This window comes from Saccopteryx leptura, chromosome 2 (assembly GCF_036850995.1).
Source record: "Saccopteryx leptura isolate mSacLep1 chromosome 2, mSacLep1_pri_phased_curated, whole genome shotgun sequence".
NCBI lineage: Eukaryota > Metazoa > Chordata > Mammalia > Chiroptera > Emballonuridae > Saccopteryx > Saccopteryx leptura.
Window position 1 is genome coordinate 312,247,529 of NC_089504.1, and position 20,472 is coordinate 312,268,000.

The 20,472-nt window shown below is 38.2% G+C and overlaps 1 protein-coding gene across 3 annotated transcripts in view; it reads left to right on the top strand.

The window, feature by feature from the left end:
* The window catches only part of CHRM2 (cholinergic receptor muscarinic 2), a 107,627-nt gene that overhangs the window by 78,957 nt on the left and 8,198 nt on the right, over window positions 1-20,472 (top strand). The window contains exon 3 of one of the 3 annotated variants that reach the window (XM_066362792.1): window positions 12,842-12,949. The exons of the other annotated variants lie outside the window; for them this stretch is intronic. The gene's annotated coding sequence lies outside the window, so the exon portion shown is untranslated. The remainder of the gene's footprint in view (window positions 1-12,841; window positions 12,950-20,472) is intronic. 3 annotated transcript variants of the gene reach the window in all.

Here is a 20,472-nt window from a genome sequence, read left to right on the forward strand (position 1 = left end):
ATAAAATTTTCACCCAAGTGCCTTCAACTCCATTCCAAAAAAAGAACACATTTAGTTTTAGTGTCTTTATTCAAATTATTGTCATAATTAGTAGGTTATTTTACAAGTTATATGTGATTAAAGAAATAAATACTTTGGATATGAATTTCTTTATTGATAAAGTATCTTAAATTATGTCATATAAACCAATTAATGAGAGGGACTAGATCCTGTATCCTCTCAGCTAACTTATAGAGTGAGATAGTTGTATTATTTGGGAAGAGGGGCTTTGCAGATTTATGTGTTCCCTTTATTATTTTGCAAAACTCTTAGTTCTACACAGGATAATTGAAGCATAATTTAGAGTAAATTAATTAGCAAGATTTTTAAGTAATATGTCAATTATTTGTAGGTGGAAAGTGGGAAGTTAAATAATAGCTTTCATATATGAATATGTCCTATATATTTTACATAGAGGTAGCCAAATGCAAATTAATGATTTTATTATTATTAACATATCCTCTATAGCAGTGGTCCTCAACCTTTTTTGGGCTACGGACCGGTTTAATGTCAGAAAATATTTTCACGGACCGGCCTTTAGGGTGGAACAGATAAATGTATCACGTGACCGAGACAAGCTTCAAGAGTGAGTCTTAGACAGATGTAACAGAGGGAATCTGGTCATTTTTAAAAAATAAAACATCATTCAGACTTAAATATAAATAAAATGGAAATAATGTCAGTTATTTATTCTTTCTCTGCGGACCAGTACCAAATGGCCCACGGACTAGTACCGGTTTATGGCCCAGGGGTTGGGGACCACTGCTCTATAGTCTATATGAGATATGGACATATACTTCCATCACAATTAGAAATACAGTGACAGATTCTATTCATTATGCAACTAGAAATAAGTAAGGTCCATCTTAGCCAGATATATACAAATTATATTAAACACAGGTCTCTAAAAATTTTATGATAGATATACCTGAAGAAAACTATAAGACATCTTTCAGAGACAATAGGGAAAACCTGAACAATTGGAAACATTTCTATTTATAAGAAGACTTGCTACTAGACAGTTGTCAGTTCTTCCCAATTTCATTTATAACAGTCCAATAAAAATTCTATAAGGATAAAAGGGTTCACAAAGTATTTTGAAGTTTATATTAAAATAGGATGAAAATAAAAATAATGAAAAACAGTACACTAATAAATGGGATGTATAATCGGAGTCTCAGAATAGGTTATAAAATTACAATAAGTGAAAATGACATTATCACTTCAAGGATAAAACAGATAAAACCATGAAATAGAATGGGAAGCCTCAAAATCAACCTATGTTTATAAAAATATTTAGTAGACAAGAGAATTAGATTTTAAAATTTGTGGAGAAAGTGTAAGTTGTTCAATAAATATTACTGGGGTCATTTTTAAACTAGTTGAAAAAAATAAGTATTAAATTTTATTATACATTATTCTAATACAGTCTATATAAATTAGTTTCATATATAAAAGGGTCATTGTCTGTTAGACTGAAATAAACAATGCATCATTGTTTGTTAGACTGAAAAATTGGAAATGACCTGTGTCACAAATAAAAGATTGTTGAATTAAATTATAGTATGGCCACAAAACAAAATCTAAAGTACTCATTAAAATGATGCATTAGAAGATTATCTAATGTCATAGAAAAATGTCTATGTTTATCTTTATTTGAAAATGTTTTAAGACAGTAAATGCCATAGGTCATAAAAGTGGGGGCCTCGTGGCCAGATCTGTCCACACACAGAAGTGTTTTGTTTCCTTGTCAGTATTTTATGACGCTGAGCCAAGGTTTTACAATTAGGAGAACACACATAAAAATTCGGATTTCCAGTGTATTGCTACAGTTCTGAATATCTGACAACGCTGTCCACGTTCCAACATCAGCTGGAGCTGAACAGGGGAGCAGATGCCAGCTACTCCATTTCTCTGCTTGTCCAAGGCTGACCAGCGGTGAAGCTTTCACAGATGTTCACTCACACACGACCTGCTTCTCTCACACTTTCAGCCCCCTGTCTGGCCCCAGGGAGACAATGAATTGATATATACCAGGTGATTGAAAATATTTAAAGTTTGTATGCATAGATAGGTGAGTGTATTTAGCGCATGCTCATATATGCATACAGGAAGATATACAAGATTTCAACAGCAGTAAAAGTTCGCATGTGCGTCCAACTACAGTGTAAGGTCGCTGACAACAGGAAACAAGTCAGTATTGTTCACTACTTTATCCCCTGAAGGTAACTAAAACAAAATGATCTGTTGAATGCTCAAGTAAATAGGGTAGTAGTAGTTTTTGTTGGCCAACTATGAATGATTCCATTATCTTTTTTTTTTGGTTTACTTTGTCTTATGTTCTCATTTGAAATAGGAAAGAAAATTCCTAGAAAAAGTAAATTTTGCCATTTGAACCTCCAAAGGCAGAGGAAATGTTGTAAGCAGAACGAAATATATCATAAATGAATCTCACATGGTTTTTTAAATAAAAAAGAAAAAGACACCGTGCGTAATTGAGACTTCACACAGAAATTCCTGGCAACGAATTCTGCTCTGTAACACGGGACCTAATAATACAAGAGTGGATTTATTCTTGTCGGATTTTGTCATTTTGTTCAGATTCTGGGCCTCCAGTGGAAATCTTCAAAATACTCTTCCTTCTTCTTTGAAAATCGTTATCCATCTCAAACACATTCTGTCCCCAAAATCCCTCTTTGCAGAAACACTTAGGCAGCATGAAAGTGATGCTATGCGACCAGCGTGTAAGTCACCGGACGACTATTTCTAGCCTGTCCACTCAATCAGCCCGGATGAAGTCACCAGCACCGAGGTTTCAGTTAATTGAAGAATCAGACAGCCGGAGAGAACAGACCAGGGGAGCCAGCAGCCTCATCCCAAGGACAGACCTTTGCTCTGACATTGGAGAGAACACTCCAGTGAACTTGCCGAGTTAAATTGCTTTCTTTCTCTAACGTATAAGCCCTTGCTTCGGGGCCAGAGCCACTTTTTAATTAGGTGGTAGGTAAATAGGGAGCTAGAATGAGGGACAAAGTTCATGCATGTACTTTTTCAATGTTGCAAATGAAATTAAAACATGGATAACATTTGGAATCGAATACTCAAGCTTGCATCGGATGAAGGGTCACGGAGGAAAGCTGAGACGAGCCAGGATATTGGGGGTGGGAGGCATAGCGATCATAATAAAGAAAACCAGCTGCCACAAGGCAGAGGCCTTTTCGGTAAGACCAGCAAAGCCCAATTAGTATAAATTCAAAAGAGACAGAGCAGTTAGGAAAATAGAAATCTCAGACAGAAGTCAATGAGGCCATCTCTGACCTCCCAATCAGCATTACATGGATCCTAAGAGAATTAAAATTAGAATCCTAGAACGCGTTTAGAGTAACAGAGACCTTTGAGTTGCACGTTCTCACTGCCAGAGGACAATAATCAAAGTCAGGGAAGTTAAACACCATCTCCCACATTTAACATCGCGGACCCCACTCTTTGAATGACTTTGGACAGGCACTGCTGTTTCAGAACAAACAGCTCTGCTTGGGAAACAGAGTGGGTGGCGTGGTTACGTGTCTGGTGTTCAGACAGCTCGAAATCCTGAGGAGGACACTATCTTACATAATTAAACATTTTGTTTGGGGGATGAAACTGAGTCAAAATAAACCCCCTCTGGATAGTAACCCCCAAGTTCCTAAATTAAAATAAGAAAACACCAATACAGGGGCTTGGCAGGGAAAAACTATGGGACCAGCTACTAGTTCCTAAAAGCGATTAAAATCGTTGGTTTGCATGATCCATTCAGCTGTGAGGTCACACAGTATCAAATCCTAATATTGGAAGGAAACCCTCACTTTGAGAAATTGATAGTTTGGGAGCTGATGCTTATTTCACATGGTACATTTGTTGAATGTAGTCATTGAACTGTCCCATGAACATGATTTTATGTTCATCAACCCCCTTTCTTTTCTGTTTATTTGCTTTTCATCCTATAGCCTAGAAATGCAAAGCATTTGAATCATCGTTCATAATGCCATTTACTATTTCTCATCCTTTGAAAATGTGTGAGTAGTTAAACAGAAGTCATACTTGGGCCATTTTTGCCTCTGGATATTTATAGTCTGAGGCTGTCTGTTCTATGTAACAGGCTATGTAAGGAGAACACATAGCCCATAGCATGTGCGTCCCTTCCAGTACATATGCTGCTACTGCCTGGCAACATGGGGTTCATTTTTGTTTAATGTTACTGAACAGGAAACACTTGTTAGCAAATGTATTATAAACCTGTACAGAGTCCAGTAATAGATGGTGAGGATTTGAATGTAACAGGTTTCAATTTCATGAAAATTATTGTATGCCGTAAGTAGAGGAAATCTCTGTGATTCTAGTGAGCCTCAGAAGTTCAAGCGTTATCCTTTCCAAATAACAGAGGAGTCAAACAACAGTTCAAACAGAGCTATTGTACCTTCAACAATATGACAAACTGTGAAAGTAATTCTCTTCCCATGTCTGATCCCACCCTAGTCAGAGACAAGTTTACATTTTGACTTAGGTTCGTAAGTAAATACTGAGGAGTGGGATTGAAATCCATTTGTACTATCTCATTTCATTCTTGAAGTGGATCTGCTGAGCAGGTGTTATCATTACAAAGAGAAGACATATTCTTGGAGAATTTATAAACTTGCTAAACATTTGAAATGGACTTGTGTACCTAGACTGGAGTTTGGGGTCGTCAAAGGGAAGATGCTCAAACAACTTGGAGTTGGGTCAAGCCAGGACTGAATCCAGAGAGAGAAAGTGACTCAGGCAATAGGATGATTGATTTGCAATTGAAACCTAGTTAAAGATCCTGGTCTATGAGATGACTTTTGATGCCAGCTTGGCTGATGATATTGATAGGTTATTACAGTTTCTGACATTGAGTAGTCTTCATTGCCATGGAGTTCTCAAACTCCATTACTCCTTAAGTCCTTTGCCATACTCTGCCTTCCTCGTAACTCAATAGATAACCTTTAGGAAGTTTCCTAAACACCCAGTTCCTTGATATCTCCAAAACTAATTGAATCTACCCTTACCCTTAACCCCTTCCTTCCGTTTGCAAGGTTAACTCTGGAGCCATTTACAGCCCCATAATGATATCCTTCGGATAGCATTTTTTTTTCCTGCTTCTTTAAGCTCTTGCCTCACCAATGATGTGAATTGCTCTTAAATATTTAGGTCACTCACCAGGGTTTTCTCTTCTATAGCTTAAGTGGTCCTTATTATTTTTTTTAAAGTAATTAAGCCACATAATTTTAAAGGTTTTCCTTAACCTACTTTTCCTTCCAATTATCTTTTTACTTCCACTTTGTTTTACCCTCAAGTCACAAAACAGGGGACTGTCTTCCTTGTTGCTCAGTTGCCCATCCCACCCATACAAAACCACATTTCACGATTCCTTATTCTCTAGATTTTACATTAGAAAATTTCCATTTTAATGAAAGTAATTCATAAATTTCTAATTCATTTAACCCCAACATGTGAACATTTTGTTTGGATTCGGGAACACCACTGAGTCTTTGAGCCATTTAAAGGTTTGTTTTTGTTTGAGGAGGAACATGCAAATCGTGCTAAGGATACAGGCGCTAGCTATAGGCCGGGTGTTAAAAACTTAGTTATAATACTTGGAATTATGTTTAAACAGAAATTAAACTGAATTCAAGTGGCTCCCACTCTTGATTTTTAAAACACAATTTGGCAATTTGAGGATGTCCTGGGCATTGTGCCAAATGTAATAAAAGAATTCACTGCCCCCCACATCACCGTCCCTGCCCCCACCGTGCCTGGTTTGGGTGTTTCTGTAGTCTAGCCACTTTCTCCTTAGGCGGGGCTGCAATACCGTGACTTACGTCTCTGCACACATCCGCGTGTCGTCATTTATTATTTTAATAACAGTACCAAAGAGAAAAATAAAATAAAACATGGAGCAAAGCAAGTCAAGCTGTCACCTTCCAGCTTTACAGGAGGCTCTGAAAGCAACCAAACAAGGGAAGAGCTAGAAGCAGGCGGCTCACAAGTCAACATTCCTGAAAGCAGACACAGAGCTGAGGATGTTTTATCAAGAAGGGCAGAGACTGTGAGACCGCCTCCAAAGGAATCTGTCCTCGGGACACTTGGGCTAAGTGTTCCCATCTCCACAGCCATGCATAAGCCAGAGCGGAGAGTGATTGAGAAGTGCATAGACCTCATCATCTCCAGGCTTAGGGTGAGAACCGAGCCATAGCACATTGGAGGCCTGCTCAGCAGACTGTGGTAGGCCATCTGGTCCCCAAAGGACTATCCATGCACTAGGTGGAAATCCCTTGTCTTGCTGTTGGAGGTCAGCTTGAACCTGGTCATGACCCTGAGGTTCTCGGATAAAGAGGCTATGCCTGCTGTCTGTCAGATAGTATCTATTTGCAGATAAATGTTTTGTACCCACCATATCGTAGGGTTCAGTTTCTTACTTCTAGCAAGTCATGGCAGACGAGAAACATGACATTGGAGATTGAGAAATTGGCCTCTTATGGTGGTCCCTCCGACAACGTATGTCACCTCCTACATGCTACATCTACTGAAAACAGGATGAGTGAGGGAGAGGTGAATAAATTTGGAGAAGATAAGGATCTACATACAGAGATTGGAAAAGCCACGAGAAATAAGCATGAGTAAGCAAGAAAAAGCCCACAACAACTAGAGCACAGCATAATAAATACTTTATATTTTCTGTTGTAGTTAAAGGTATTTTTTTTTCTTTTGTGACAAGACAGAGAGACAGAGAGAGGGACAGATAGGAACAGACAGACAGGAAGGAAGAGACGAGAAGCATCAATTCTTTGTTGCGGCACCTTACTTTTTCATTGATTGATTTCTCATATGTGCCTTGATGGGGCTACAGCAGACTGAGTGAACCCTTGCTCAAGCCAGTGAGCTTGGGCTCAAGCTGGTGAGCCTTGCTCAAACCAGATGAGCCCGTGCTCAAGCTGGTGACCTTGGGGTTCAAACCTGGGTCCTCTGTGTTCCAGTCCGACACTCTATCCACTGCGCCACCGCCTGGTCAGGCAAAAAGTATTTACTTTGAATTAGCAGAACTGCAAAGATGAAATTTTAAAAATAATAATTTCTTTGAAAACTTCACTTTGAGTGATATGGTAAAAAGTAAATCACATTATTTTTATGCATATTCATAGATGATGTGACCACGTTGCTCTGAGCATTCACAATTTGACCATAGAATGGAATTTTGTTACTTCTGAATTTGATAACAATAAGTTTCTCAGTTTTGTTATTAGTTCTAAATATATGTAAGCCATAAATTTTTCTTAGTCTCTCTAAAAGATTATCTACTTCTCTGAAATAAACTGATCTTTCAGTGAAATAACAATATAGAATCGCTAAATAATCTTTATTGGTTGTACAGTAAGAATTTTTTTTTTAATTTTTCTTTTTTCTTTTTATTTATTTTTCTTCTGAAGCTGGAAACGGGGAGAGACAGTCAGACAGACTCCCACATGCGCCCGACCGGGATCCACCCGGCATGCCCACCAGGGGCGACGCTCTGCCCACCAGGGGGTGATGCTCTGCCCCTCCGGGGCATCGCTCTGCCACGACCAGAGCCACTCTAGTGCCTGGGGCAGAGGCCAAGGAGCCATCCCCAGCGCCCCGGCCATCTTTGCTCCAATGGAGCCTTGGCTGCGGGAGGGGAAGAGAGAGACAGAGAGGAAGGAGGAGGGGTGTGGAGAAGCAAATGGGCGCTTCTCCTATGTGCCCTGGCCAGGAATCGAACCTGGGTCCCCTGCATGCCAGGCCAACGCTCTACAGCTGAGCCAACCAGCCAGGGCCACAGTGAGAATTTTTAAAATTGTTTTGTATTGATTGTTTTTTTTAGAGAGACAAAGAGAGAGAGGGAAGGAGGGAGGGAGAGAGAGAAGTATTCATTTGTTCCACTTATTTGTGTGCTCATTGGTTGTTTTCTGTATGTGTCCTGACTGGAGGTAGAACCTGCAACCTTGGTGTTTGGGAGGATGACTGAGCTAACTGGCCAGGGCCTGTACAGTAGGAATTTCAAATGGAAGTTTACTTGTCTATAACCTTCTGAACTTTTGGTTAGGAAGAAAATCAGTTACAAATTTTTATAATGAAGTTCTTTGAAGTTTAGATTGAAGATTGTTACCTTAAGAATCAGAATTGCATAGAATGATCATGGGATTTTCCAAGTCCTTAAGAAGAATGGAAGCAAATAATAAAAGTGTTATAGACTAAAAAACAGAAAGAAAGATAAAAAAAGATGCATAGACTAGACTCATACAAAATAAAAACTGCTTCAAATTACTTCCTTATTTTCCTGGGAGGCATACAGAATGCATGCTTCATTCCCTTTCTTTTTTTATGTTAATGTTCTACTTGTTGGTTAGAACCATTTGCTAAAAGATAATAAAGTTAATAATAGTGACTACCTAATGAACACCTGCTAGGAGCCTTGTGTATTTTGTATATTTAAAAAAAAAATCTGAATGGTACATTTTATTTTCTACATTTTTTTTTAGATGTAGAAAGTGGGTCAACATTTAAATTCACACAATTAGAAACTAGCAGAGATAGGTTTCACTCCAAAGCTTTATCTATCACATCCAGAGATGCAAGAGTTATCTGTGCATAAAGGTTACAGAAAGTAGAGATGGACCATCCTTACAGAGTGAAGAGGCCAGTCCTGTTGGTATGTCTCACAGAAGGATGCCAAGCCCAATCTACCTTTGCTGCTCTCTCTCTCTCTCAAGAGGAAGTGATAGACTATTTTCCTTAGACTGCTATCTTTGTAAGATCAGAGTCATTCCTTCTTTCTTCTCTTCCTCATTGTATTCCATCCCTTCTTCCTCAGCTCCCACGTGTGGCACATATTTGCACACACAAATGGTTAGGTGACAAAATCCAGGGCAAATTCTCTTTGCTTCCTTTTTTTTTTTCTTTTCACTTTTCATTGTTTTGGAGATGACTCAATTACTTATAGAATCCCGCCTCAAGGAGTTCTCTTAGAGGTGAGGTTGTGTGCATTCCTGTCCCAGCTGAGTAGACAACACAAACTAAAACTGCTTCACTGATGATGGTACACCTGTGCTTGAAGGAAAAAATAATCCCGCCTTGCAGATTTGGGCTCAAGTTCCTATCCTTTTGCAGTCTGTTTGAAGATCTCCCCTTATCACGTGGTATTTAAGTAAAGACATTGTATTTATTCATTTTTTATTGGCGGAACTTTAATTTGTTGAGGTGACATTGGCTAGTCAAATTTACAGGTTTCAGGTGTATAATTCTATGATACCTCACCTGTACGTGGCACTGTGGGTTCACCACCTTAGGTCAAGTTTCCTTCCATTAATATTTATTCCCCCTTGAACCTCTTCTGCCTTAGAGACATTCAATTTCAATACGTCTATAATGTGAACTGCTCAAAGTTTCGGGTCTTTTTACTAGATGGTATGGTGGAACAAAGAAACTGTGCTGGGGATATTTACTAGCCAACATGCATAATCCAAGAAGGGAAATGTCATAGTTGTCATAGCTTTCACATTGGGCTCAGTCAGTGTGGAACCTACCTACTGGGGAAAGATAAAGACTAAGGGTTGGGATTCTAGCTCAGTGTGAATGAGAAATCTGGTATTTTCCAAACGTTTGGAAAGTCTGAAGGTGAGGAGGAGGTGGCGTATTTAAATATTTCTATATATTTGAACTAATGGTGTTGGGACAGGAAAGGGGAGGGGGTGGAGGAAAAGAGGGTTGGGGTGGCATACGATGGCATATGTTACATATGTTAAATTGCATTGTGATTCCCCTGTGGTTATCACTAAGAATGTTGTTATATCTCAGGCAGGTAGAAGAAATGACTTTCCAAATTTACCAAGTGAAGCTCATCATTCTCTCCAACCAATTTGCTTCATTTTAACTCTCAATTAGTGCTTCCGATAACAAAAATCTTTGCTGAGTTAATGCAGCTTTTTATGGTCCCTCATCTCAATTGCCATTAGATCATTTAGTAAAGACTTTAATCTTCTCCCTGCTCTCATTTTTCAAGTTTTAGTGGGATAACACTGTGGTCATTTTGCTCAGTGCTAGAAATAGGCTGCAATCAGACGCTAAGGAAACAATCATTTTGTCTTTCGATTGGAAACAATAAAAATAGTTGCTGCCTATTACTCTCTCCACTTCATTACTATTTTATTTTTATAGCCTCATTGAATCTGGTATGAATCATAAGTATATGAGGCCTGTGTCGTTTCTGTCATTGAAAAGTCAAAGGACCCAAGACTTAGCCTGATCGATGTGAATTCCTTTCTTGGGACTTTATACTAACATTCTAGGAATTGTTACCAGAAGAACAGTGGTCTTGCTAAGCTTATACTTATGGGTGCATTTGTTTTAAGAAATGATAACCAAGAATATTATGTCTATAAAACACTATCCACTTCCCTTTACTTTTCATATGTGTATTTTTATGAAAAGTGTAACACGTGCATTAATTTTTCCTTACTCTCCATAAGGCATGCAACTTTAAGTAGAGACACGCTTAAAATAGATTCTTAAGTACAACTAAATGTTTTTTACTTAGTTATAAATGTGTTATCTAAATTTGTATTTCTTATACTTAGAAGAAGAAAATCCACTTCTATGTCCACCTCCAAATCTTTTCACAACCTCTGATGCCATATAGTTTTTTTAAATTCAATTTAGTGCGGTGACATTGGGTAATAAATACATAGGTTTCAGGTGTACAATTCTACAATTCATCATCGGTATATTTGCACTGTGCCCACCACTCCAAGTCAAGTCTTTTCATCTCCGTTTATCTTCCCTTACCCTCTTTTACCTCCTCCATTTCCCCCCTCCCTCCCTCCCTCTTGTAATCACATTACTGTTGTTTGTGTCTATGAGGGTTTTTTTCTTAATCCCTTCATCTTTTCACCCAGTTTTCAACCCTCTTCCCCTCCGGACAGCTGTTAGTCTGTTCTCTATCTATGAGTCTTTTTCTATTTTGTTTGCTAATTTATTTTGTTGATTAGATACCACATATAAGTGAAATCACCTGGTATTTATCTTTTTCTAACTGGTTTATTTCACTTAGCATAATTCTTAACTATTCTAGTCAACTCTTCAGAGGAAAAATACTAACTTGCTCTTTTTAGCTTATCTCTGGGCCTAAAATTATTTCCATTCCTCTCTTCAAAACTGTCCTGGATCTACTATCCAAAGTTCCATGTGGCCTCATGCTCTGTCTCCACTCCCAATGAAGTCACGAGCACCATTGAAAAGGACTGCATTGTTTGGGACTGCTCAGCTTGTCTAGAACAACAGCTTTTATTCTAGAGTTTTCTATAAGAATCACAACAAGCCTCCATTCCTCTGCAAATCTGATTCACATGTTTAATTCAAAGCAATGAATTAACTAATTTAGGAGTTATTAAACCAGCAACCTGCCAACTTGAGGAAGGAAAAAAAAAAAGCCAACTGTACAAATTTCCAACTTCTCAAGAAGGTAAGAAAGACACAGACATTCGACTCAAAGACAGTTAGCTGCTTAATCCCAGACAACTTCCAGCAGCTCTCCGAGGATGGCTTCCATTTCCTTTCCATGCCTTGTCCCTGTGAGAACGTAGCAACCTTTAGACAGAGGGCTGGCTCTACTGTTGCTCTGTTTGGTCAGCACATCTTACTTAGTCAGCCCCATTGACTAGACCAGGGGTCCCCAAACTACAGCCCGCGGGCCACATGCGGCCCCCTGAGGCCATTTATCCGGCCCCCGCTGCACTTCCAGAAGGGGCACCTCTTTCATTGGTGGTCAGTGAGAGGAGCACATTGACCATCTCATTAGCCAAAAGCTTGCCCATAGTTCCCATTGAAATACTGATCAGTTTCTTGATTTAAATTTACTTGTTCTTTATTTTAAATATTGTATTTGTTCCCGTTTTGTGTTTTTACTTTAAAATAAGATATGTGCAGTGTGCATAGGGATTTGTTCATAGTTTTTTTTATAGTCCGGCCCTCCAATGGTCTGAGGGACAGTGAACTGGCCCCCTGTGTAAAAAGTTTGGGGACCCCTGGACTAGACTGTGTTCATCATCCATGTTGGAGTTTCGTCAGTTCCCAGACACAAAAAAGGAAAGGTCCTGTAATGCTTACTCAAATGAATTTCATTTCTAAACATCAAAAGATTTATTCCAAATTCAGCCTTGTTTATCATTGTCCAGACCTCTTTTCCTTTGGGGCAGGAGATGGATTGTGTGGGAAAGTAACTGAAATGTGCTACAAACATGGAGGCAGGGGCAAGTGTACCAGTTCTCTCATTTCGGTGTCTCTTTCCCTCTTAGTCATGCATTGTTTTCTGAAGTTAGCACTGTTCAGAATGTGTTTCGAAGAAGACACATCTTCAAAGGGAATAGATAGTTTGGTGAACGTGGAGTGGAAGTTTGTCAGGTATCATGAAGAACAGTCTTATGTTTGACAGGATGCCATATTTACATGTGCGAACATGTTTACATCATCATAAGGGCTTGGAAATTTGTTAAGGTGTTCACATTGGAAAAATGCATGACTTCTTTTGAATATGCCCTAACATGGGGAACAAATTGCTGTTTCAGCTACTTTCACTCTTATTTACCATGTGCTTTGCTTTTTTTTTTCTTTTTTACAAAAAGTGCAACTTGTATATAGCGAGATGCCTAAACCTAGAGGAAACAACTTGATAAGTGCACTATGTTTTTATCACGGTTTTTTTCTCTCAAATATTTTACATAATGCACATCAGGTAAAGACCGCTGTACTGTGCTGCAGTTTCCTAAATGAGAAGAACTACCCATTGCTTCCAGAATGCCGTCACCACATCTTTTCTGGTATAATTAAAGACTCAGTGGAGGTGAGTCAGTGGCTAAGGTCATTCTGTGTTTCTGAACCTACAAGTCATCAGGCTTAATGTGCTTGAGTAGACACCCTCCATCAGTATATGACACCCTTGTGAGAACAAACAATAATGTAGAACCTTGAAACAAAATAAAAAGAAATATATACACACAAAATGTCACACACAAGTGAATGTTGAGGGGAAGGACAAAAAGAGAAAGAGAAGAGAGATAAATTTAGGAAGCCTTCTATATTTATTTCACCCCAATATGACCAGCCTTCCTTCATGGATTCTCATCCTTGGCATTTGTCACCATATTGGTCCAGGGTTGTTCTGTGTAGCTGGAAATTTCATCAGCAATGCGTGTCTCCCTTAGATTATAAACTCCCCGTGGAAAAGAATGTGCTCCACTTTCTTTGGTCATTCATTTCTCCTTTATTTCATCTTCCACAACCCTTGGAGGCATATAAAGATCTGATCACAACAGAAGTTCAAAAGGATGTCTAAAAATGAAGAAAGTAACAGAAAAAGCCCTGATTCCCCACACCCCCACTCACACTAGCTGTTCTTGGAGTGAGATTCAGGAGCTCATGAAAAAGATCCCGATATATATGATGGCTCCTAATGTGTTGCTTGGCTCAAAGGAAAACCTGATTTTTTTAAAGTGGAAATTCACTGCATTTCTGCCTAATGTTATCGAAATATCAGAGTAGAATACCACTAATGTCAGCTATCAAAACCACACTGTCTTCTGAGTCTCAGGCCAGAACTCTCTCTTATTTGTAGTGAAATTGAAAGTTACTTATATGGGTCATTATATATAAGCAAACTGTGTTATCTCTGCATCAATATCAAAATTGCCAATTTAAAATACACTAAAATGTGAGTTATATTTTTTTTACTGTACCAGCTATGTGACCTTTCCTTAACTCATGTAATTTAAATAAAGCTCTGTCCCCTCTCTTGAAAAATATAGATAGTAAGTCCTGCTGTACTTATTTTGATTATTTTTGTTAGAGTTAAAGAACAACCAACATTTTTTACTTGCTATTTTAATTCCATAATCTTACTTTAAAGAGGGAAACAGAATTACATTCCCATAGAATAATGACCAATAAAAAGTCCTTTTGCATATTTATTTCTCATTTAATTTTCACAGCAACCCAGTTGTTAAGTAGAAGAAATGTTCTTAATCTGCAGATTTTTTAAAAAAAACCCTGAAGCTTAAGAGGTTGATTTCGCAAATGTACAGAACTGGAAATGGGTACAACTTGAACTTGAGCTCAAGTCTATTTAACTTGAGTACCCACAGTTGTTAGGAAAACCAGTAGAGCCCTGACTGAGAATACAAGTTAAACAGGCTTTACACCTGTGTAAGCGCATAAATAGGAAAGATAAAATGGTCTTTTCTTTCTCTAAAAGGAAACAAAAGCACATCTCTAAGAAGGAAAGAGTCAATACAATTTGTATTGTCCCAAAGAGGACGTAAGTCACATTTCTTTTCTGCTGCTGCAAGTAGGTAGATGTTCTCAATGGCTAGGCGGACGCCACATTATTAGTGTGAAAAGAGACCAGCAAAGAAGTTCAGTTTAGGGAATTTCCCTAAACTAAAATGATCCTTTTTCATGCTCCGCCTCTTAGAATTTGAATTATTTAAATATTAAACTGCTGTAGGAGTGCTCTTATTTAAAGTTTCCGGGGCATTAGGACAGGTCAACTAACATGGCTACTTTCAAGGGAAAGCACCTTCTGAGATGCAGACTGCTCCAGAGTAGTGTGCGGAGACAGTGTTCAGGTCCTGACAAGGAGACGAAGCAAGGGCCAGGTCACTTAACGCCATTCCACCAAGCTGGGCATTTCAACTCCAACAATGCCTTCCATTCCCCTTTCACCAAGAGTGGAGTCTAGTGATCCAGGTGCATTCATAGCCCTGCTCGTGACAGTGTTGATGTTTCTGCATGCACCATCCTGACAACATCAGGCTCCATTCTTCATTCTTTCTGGAACAAACTCTATATTTAAAAACAACCAAGAAGAACCTTTCTCATTGCAAGTCATAGAAGAGCTATCATTATTGACCATGTATTTGATGTTGAAAGGCAACTTGAGCTCTATTTCCCCTTCCTACATAGTATGCAATGGCCATGTTTGATGTGAGAAGTGTGATTTCAAGACCTACCATGCTTCTCCATTTAGATAAGTGCATAAGCTCATTTCTCCATCAACTTACTTGAAAACCTAATTAGACTCAACCAGATGTTGTGTTTAACACCAATGGATGGATGTGGCAAGCAGTTCAACTGAGCTAATCAGACAGCCCAATAGAATCCCGTTGATTGATTGGACTGATCTATTTAGAAAGCCTGATCTACTCAGAGTTTCACTGATTGGACTGATCCAAGCAGGTGGGTGTGATCTATTCAATTTGTTCATTGATTGGACTGATCTAAGCAAACAATTGTGATCTAATCGGTCATTGGTTGATTGGGCGAATCCAATCAGACAACATAATCTAATCACCTGTCTTGCTCGATCAGACTAATCTAATCAACTTTGATTTGTTTGGTTTTGATTTAATCAGATAGTGATTGGTTGGTTGATCTGATCAGCTGGTCTGATATGGCCAGCTGTTGATTAATTTGCTATGATCTAATCAAATGTTGATGTGATTGGCTGCCCATCTAATAAACTGATGGTTTGATTGGTCCATGATCTAATCAGCACTAATTTAAGTCATCAATCAAACAACTGGTCCAATATGGGACTAACCTAATCAACTGTTTACCTGATTTGTTGTTGATCTAAGCAAACACCTGATCTAATCAACTGCTAGTCTGGATATTTGTGGATAAATAGGAGACTGCAGAGAATTTCAAATGTCACACTGTATCCAGCTTGGACATCATGGCAGGCACTTAAAGGGCTCTAAGTGAGACACTTGGACTTATTCTCAGCAGTCCTGGTAAGGACTGGATCCTGTCTGGAACCCCATGTGTAGCCCCCGTGGCCAGGTTTCAGTTTCTAACTGAATGTCAACATGTTTATAGAACAGATAACAGCACTGACTATGGAAACAAGGCCCGAGCATCTCCCAGGACCCGGTTGAGCCTGGCAAGCATGACTTTGTAGTGGCCCCAACCATCATGGGTAACTTTTAATTACCTCAGGACAGAGTGTGGTGTTTAGCCCTTACATATATAGTTTATAAAGCTAAGAAGGGGCCCTCACTGGTGGCACAATGGATAGAGCATCATCCCAGAGAAGCAAGGTTGGTTGCTGCCTAGATCCTGGGATCGCCGGCTTGATCCTGAGATTGCTGGTTCAATGCCTGGTCAGGACACATATGAGAAGCAATTAATGAGTGCATAACTAAGTAAAACAACAAGTTGATGCTTCTCTCTCTCTCTCTTTCTCTCACTCTCTCTCTCTTTTTCTACCCTCCCCTCTCCTCTCAGTGAAATCAATGGGGGGAAAAATTAACATGGGCCTTAATTTTATCCCTAGTGTTTGCTCAATGATTAGGCAGCTTTTTAGAGATCAGAAAAGACAGAGAGCACCCAGAACATCCTGCCATTTTTGGTAATGTGTTCAAGTCACCGCAGAAATCAGAAAGCTATAAAAGGTCTACACACCAAAATTACATTTTAAAAACCAAAGTTTAATAAATATAAAGAATCATAAATTCAACTTTATGAGAATGCCTCTTGATTTTTTATTCTGAAATTTTGTTGTAAAATTTGTACATACCTTCCCTCTCTAGATTCTAGTTGTTATCAATCAGAGATCCTTTTTATCCTGAATTTTCTTATTCTCCAAAATCCTTTTCTTTAAAAAAAATATATCAGGTTTTGTGTTATGGTTTGGTACAGTGGAAAAAATGTGAACCTAGGAATCAGACACTACCTAGTACTTGCCAATTTTTTTATTATTGTCATCTGTAAAACTGGAAAAGATACTTCTTTGCAGGGTTATTTTGAGAATTCAAAATTTTAATGTGCAAAAATTCTAGCACTTTGATTATTCACCTATTGATAAATTTTTTTGAGTTTATTACATTGTGGCTGCACCTGTGATCACTGAATATCAGGCACCCTGTGCGACTTGGGCAGAGTGTGGAGAAATTCCCATTTATTTTATTTACTTTCTACTGTGTATCTAAAGAGCTATTCAGATTTATTTTTTAAATCACTTTCTTTAATTAGGATTTTCTCTGTCACTTCATAAAAATGTTACTGTAAATGTTTAGAATTTCGATGTAATTGATATGAATGCTTTTGTGAGAGGTTATAGATCAATTCACAAGATGATATATTTTTAAGATGATTGTTGTTAGGAAAAGGTTTATATTAGATATCCTATATTTTTCATATGCAGAATACCACTTACTAACACTGTATCTTAATATGACTATCCGCTGCCCAGAGTCACAATTTTAGCATTGATAAAGTGATCCTGTGTTGTCTAAACCAAGGACCCAACTTGAAATTGGGACCGAGGGATTAATTACGTCAAGTCAGAGGGGTAAATATTTGTGGCACACATTTACTGCTAGATAAGACTGTCCCCTAGACAAATAGTAAATATTTATAGAAATATCTGGAGTGAAGCACATGGGGTTTGAATCTCACTTAACTTAATTCTTTGGTTTCTAGTTCAACACTTACAAAGTATGTAATAATAATACAGATCACTTCAGGAGTTGCTTTGAAGAGTAATCATGCTCAGTGTAAGTTAATTGTTATCAATATTATTATCATCCACAAGTCAATATTATTGATAACTTAATATCATTGGTAATAATTTAGTATTGCTTCTACAGCTACACCCCACACCTTCTCACTCTGAGTTTATACTGCTCACAAAAATTAGAGGATATTTCAAAATGAATATGAAATACCCCCTAATTTTTGTGAGCAGTGTATTTCATACACAACCACAATTTTCTGTTAACTATTAAGAGAAGTGATTAACTTATACACATTTAAGAAATGTAAGTATTAATGACACTTACTTAATGCCTTTAAAGATCATAATTCAGAGGCATTATCTCACTTTGATCCTGACCTCTAGAAGAAAAATAGTTATTGTTATTCCAGTTTGGGAAAAGAAGAAAATCAAGGTTTGTGGAAGTTAAGTGACATGATCAGATTCCCACAACTAATAATTAGGGACAGAGATTGCACCCACAACTTTGGAAAGATAATATTATACCAGGGTATGTTCCTTGCTGCTACATATAGGAATTCAAGTCATCAAAAGCTAAAGGCAGGGAATCTTTTTCTCATAAGTTTCCATAGTACTTGGTCATAAACTAACATTGTGAAATACCAAACCGATGATTATACGCTTGCCTTAGAGAGATGTTGAGTCTTCTGAAGATCCTCTTCATTGTTTAGTCTGTTGTGACTGTTCTTTCATCAATGGTACAATTATTGTTTTATCAAGTCCCATGATGACATACTAGAAGTAAAAACTTTTACAGAAATGTAAACAGCAGAGGTGGCAAGGGGTTGACAAAAGAATTTTTTTTTCTTTTACTGGAAGAACTGACCTTCTATATAGCTTGTGCATCACGTGGGAAGAAAGGAATGCCATCCTTCCGACACTGTGCTGGCTTCTACGTGAAATGGTTTCCATTTTTACAGATAGCATTAATAGAGGCAAGCAAATATTATAACCAAAAATTTAGAGGATAAGATAGCAACTGAGTATGTTAACATTATAAACATTTACTATGTTCTACTGAAGGAAGAATTCCAGGGCCCTCAAAAGGAATCTGCCTCTGGGTATAATTCATCATTAGACAGATGCTTAACAGTGTCACACATTACTGGATAAAATGCAATTCTCGTATTGGGAAAGGAGGGTAAGGATGCTGGTTTTAGGTGCAGATATTTATCCCTAGCTTTGAAACCATAGACCGTTTGCTTAATCTCTCCATATAGCCTAAGCTCCCTCCTTCAGAAAAAAAGGGTGATAGGGTCTGTTCAGTACATTTTAAAGAGTTGTTAACTTGAAGCGAGTTAACATACAGTATGTTTGAGAGTCCTAAGATTGTGTTTTCATTTAAATGTGACTTTTTTTGTTGTTGAAAATGTGATGCATGCTCATGGTAAACAAGAAAAAGGAAGAGAGAAAACAAACTAATAAATAATATAAAGGGGGGTAGAGTGAGAATTATGCAGCTCTATGTTATTGTAAAGATTTAGAATAATATTATTATTAGTGCAAGCGATGGCAAGAATCAGATGGCCATGGGCAAATCATTTACTCATGCTTACAGTTTCTTAATCTGTAAGATAAGAGCTTAAATTAGCTTTATTTCTTTTTTAACATAAATGCTATATTTATACATCATTCTTCAGAGGAAATGACCAAAAAGCTTTTTAAAACTAAAATATACTCTTATGTTTTATTAAAATGAATGTGAGGAATAAATTAAAGTGTCAAACAGAACCCTCAGAAAATAAATGTTTGGTATTCTTCAATCAAAAATTATTAAAATTAACATTTTGTGAAATACATACACATATAATTCAATTTAAAAAAATGTCCAGGCCCTGGCCGGTTGGCTCAGTGGTAGAGTGTCGGCCTGGCGTGTGGGGGACCGGGTTCGATTCCCGGCCAGGGCACATAGGAGAAGCACCCATTTGCTTCTCCACCCCCACCCCCTCCTTCCTCTCTGTCTCTCTCTTCCCCTCCTGCAGCCGAGGCTCCACTGGAGCAAAGATGGCCCGGGCGCTGGGGATGGCTCCTTGGCCTCTGCCCCAGGAGCTAGAGTGGCTCTGGTCGCCGCAGAGCGACGCCCCAGAGGGGCAGAGCATCGCCCCCTGGTGGGCAGAGCATCGCCCCTGGTGGGCGTGCCAGGTGGATCCCGGTCGGGTGCATGCGGGAGTCTGTCTGACTGTCTCTCCCTGTTTCCAGCTTCAGAAAAATACAAAAAAAAAAAAAAAAAAAGTTCATTAGTTTACTAATGAAGAGACAGAAAAGGCAAGAATATAAGCAAGTCATAACTCTAATTTTACAGTTACCTTACCTAATGAGGAATCATTGGAATAAAGATTGAATTAGTGAAATTATTTTCTTCAAATCAATTACATGAATCAACAATTGTATGAATGACAACCAAAAAAAGTATTGTTACAGAAAATTATTATTGAAACAATTCTAATAATTAGGTAAATAGGGATTGAATTAATAATAGTAATTGTTGATCCTGTATTGACTCAACAAACATGTTCTGATCACCAGTGGGCTGGATGGTAGACCTATAAAGACTAAGATGTCAAAATTCACTGTTTTTCTAGTGAAGGAAGAAAACACACAGACAGGTATATCAACCAGTGTTTGATGGGTCAAGGTATGAATAGGGAAATCTCTAAAAATGGAAACCTAAAAGGTAACTCACTGTATGAAGAAAGTGCTCAGCCTCCTTAATAAGCAGGAAAATACAAATTAAAACCAAAAGAAATACTTCTCTCGGGTTTGCAAATATTAAGAAGATGCATAACAATTGTGCAAAGGTTAATGAGAAACAG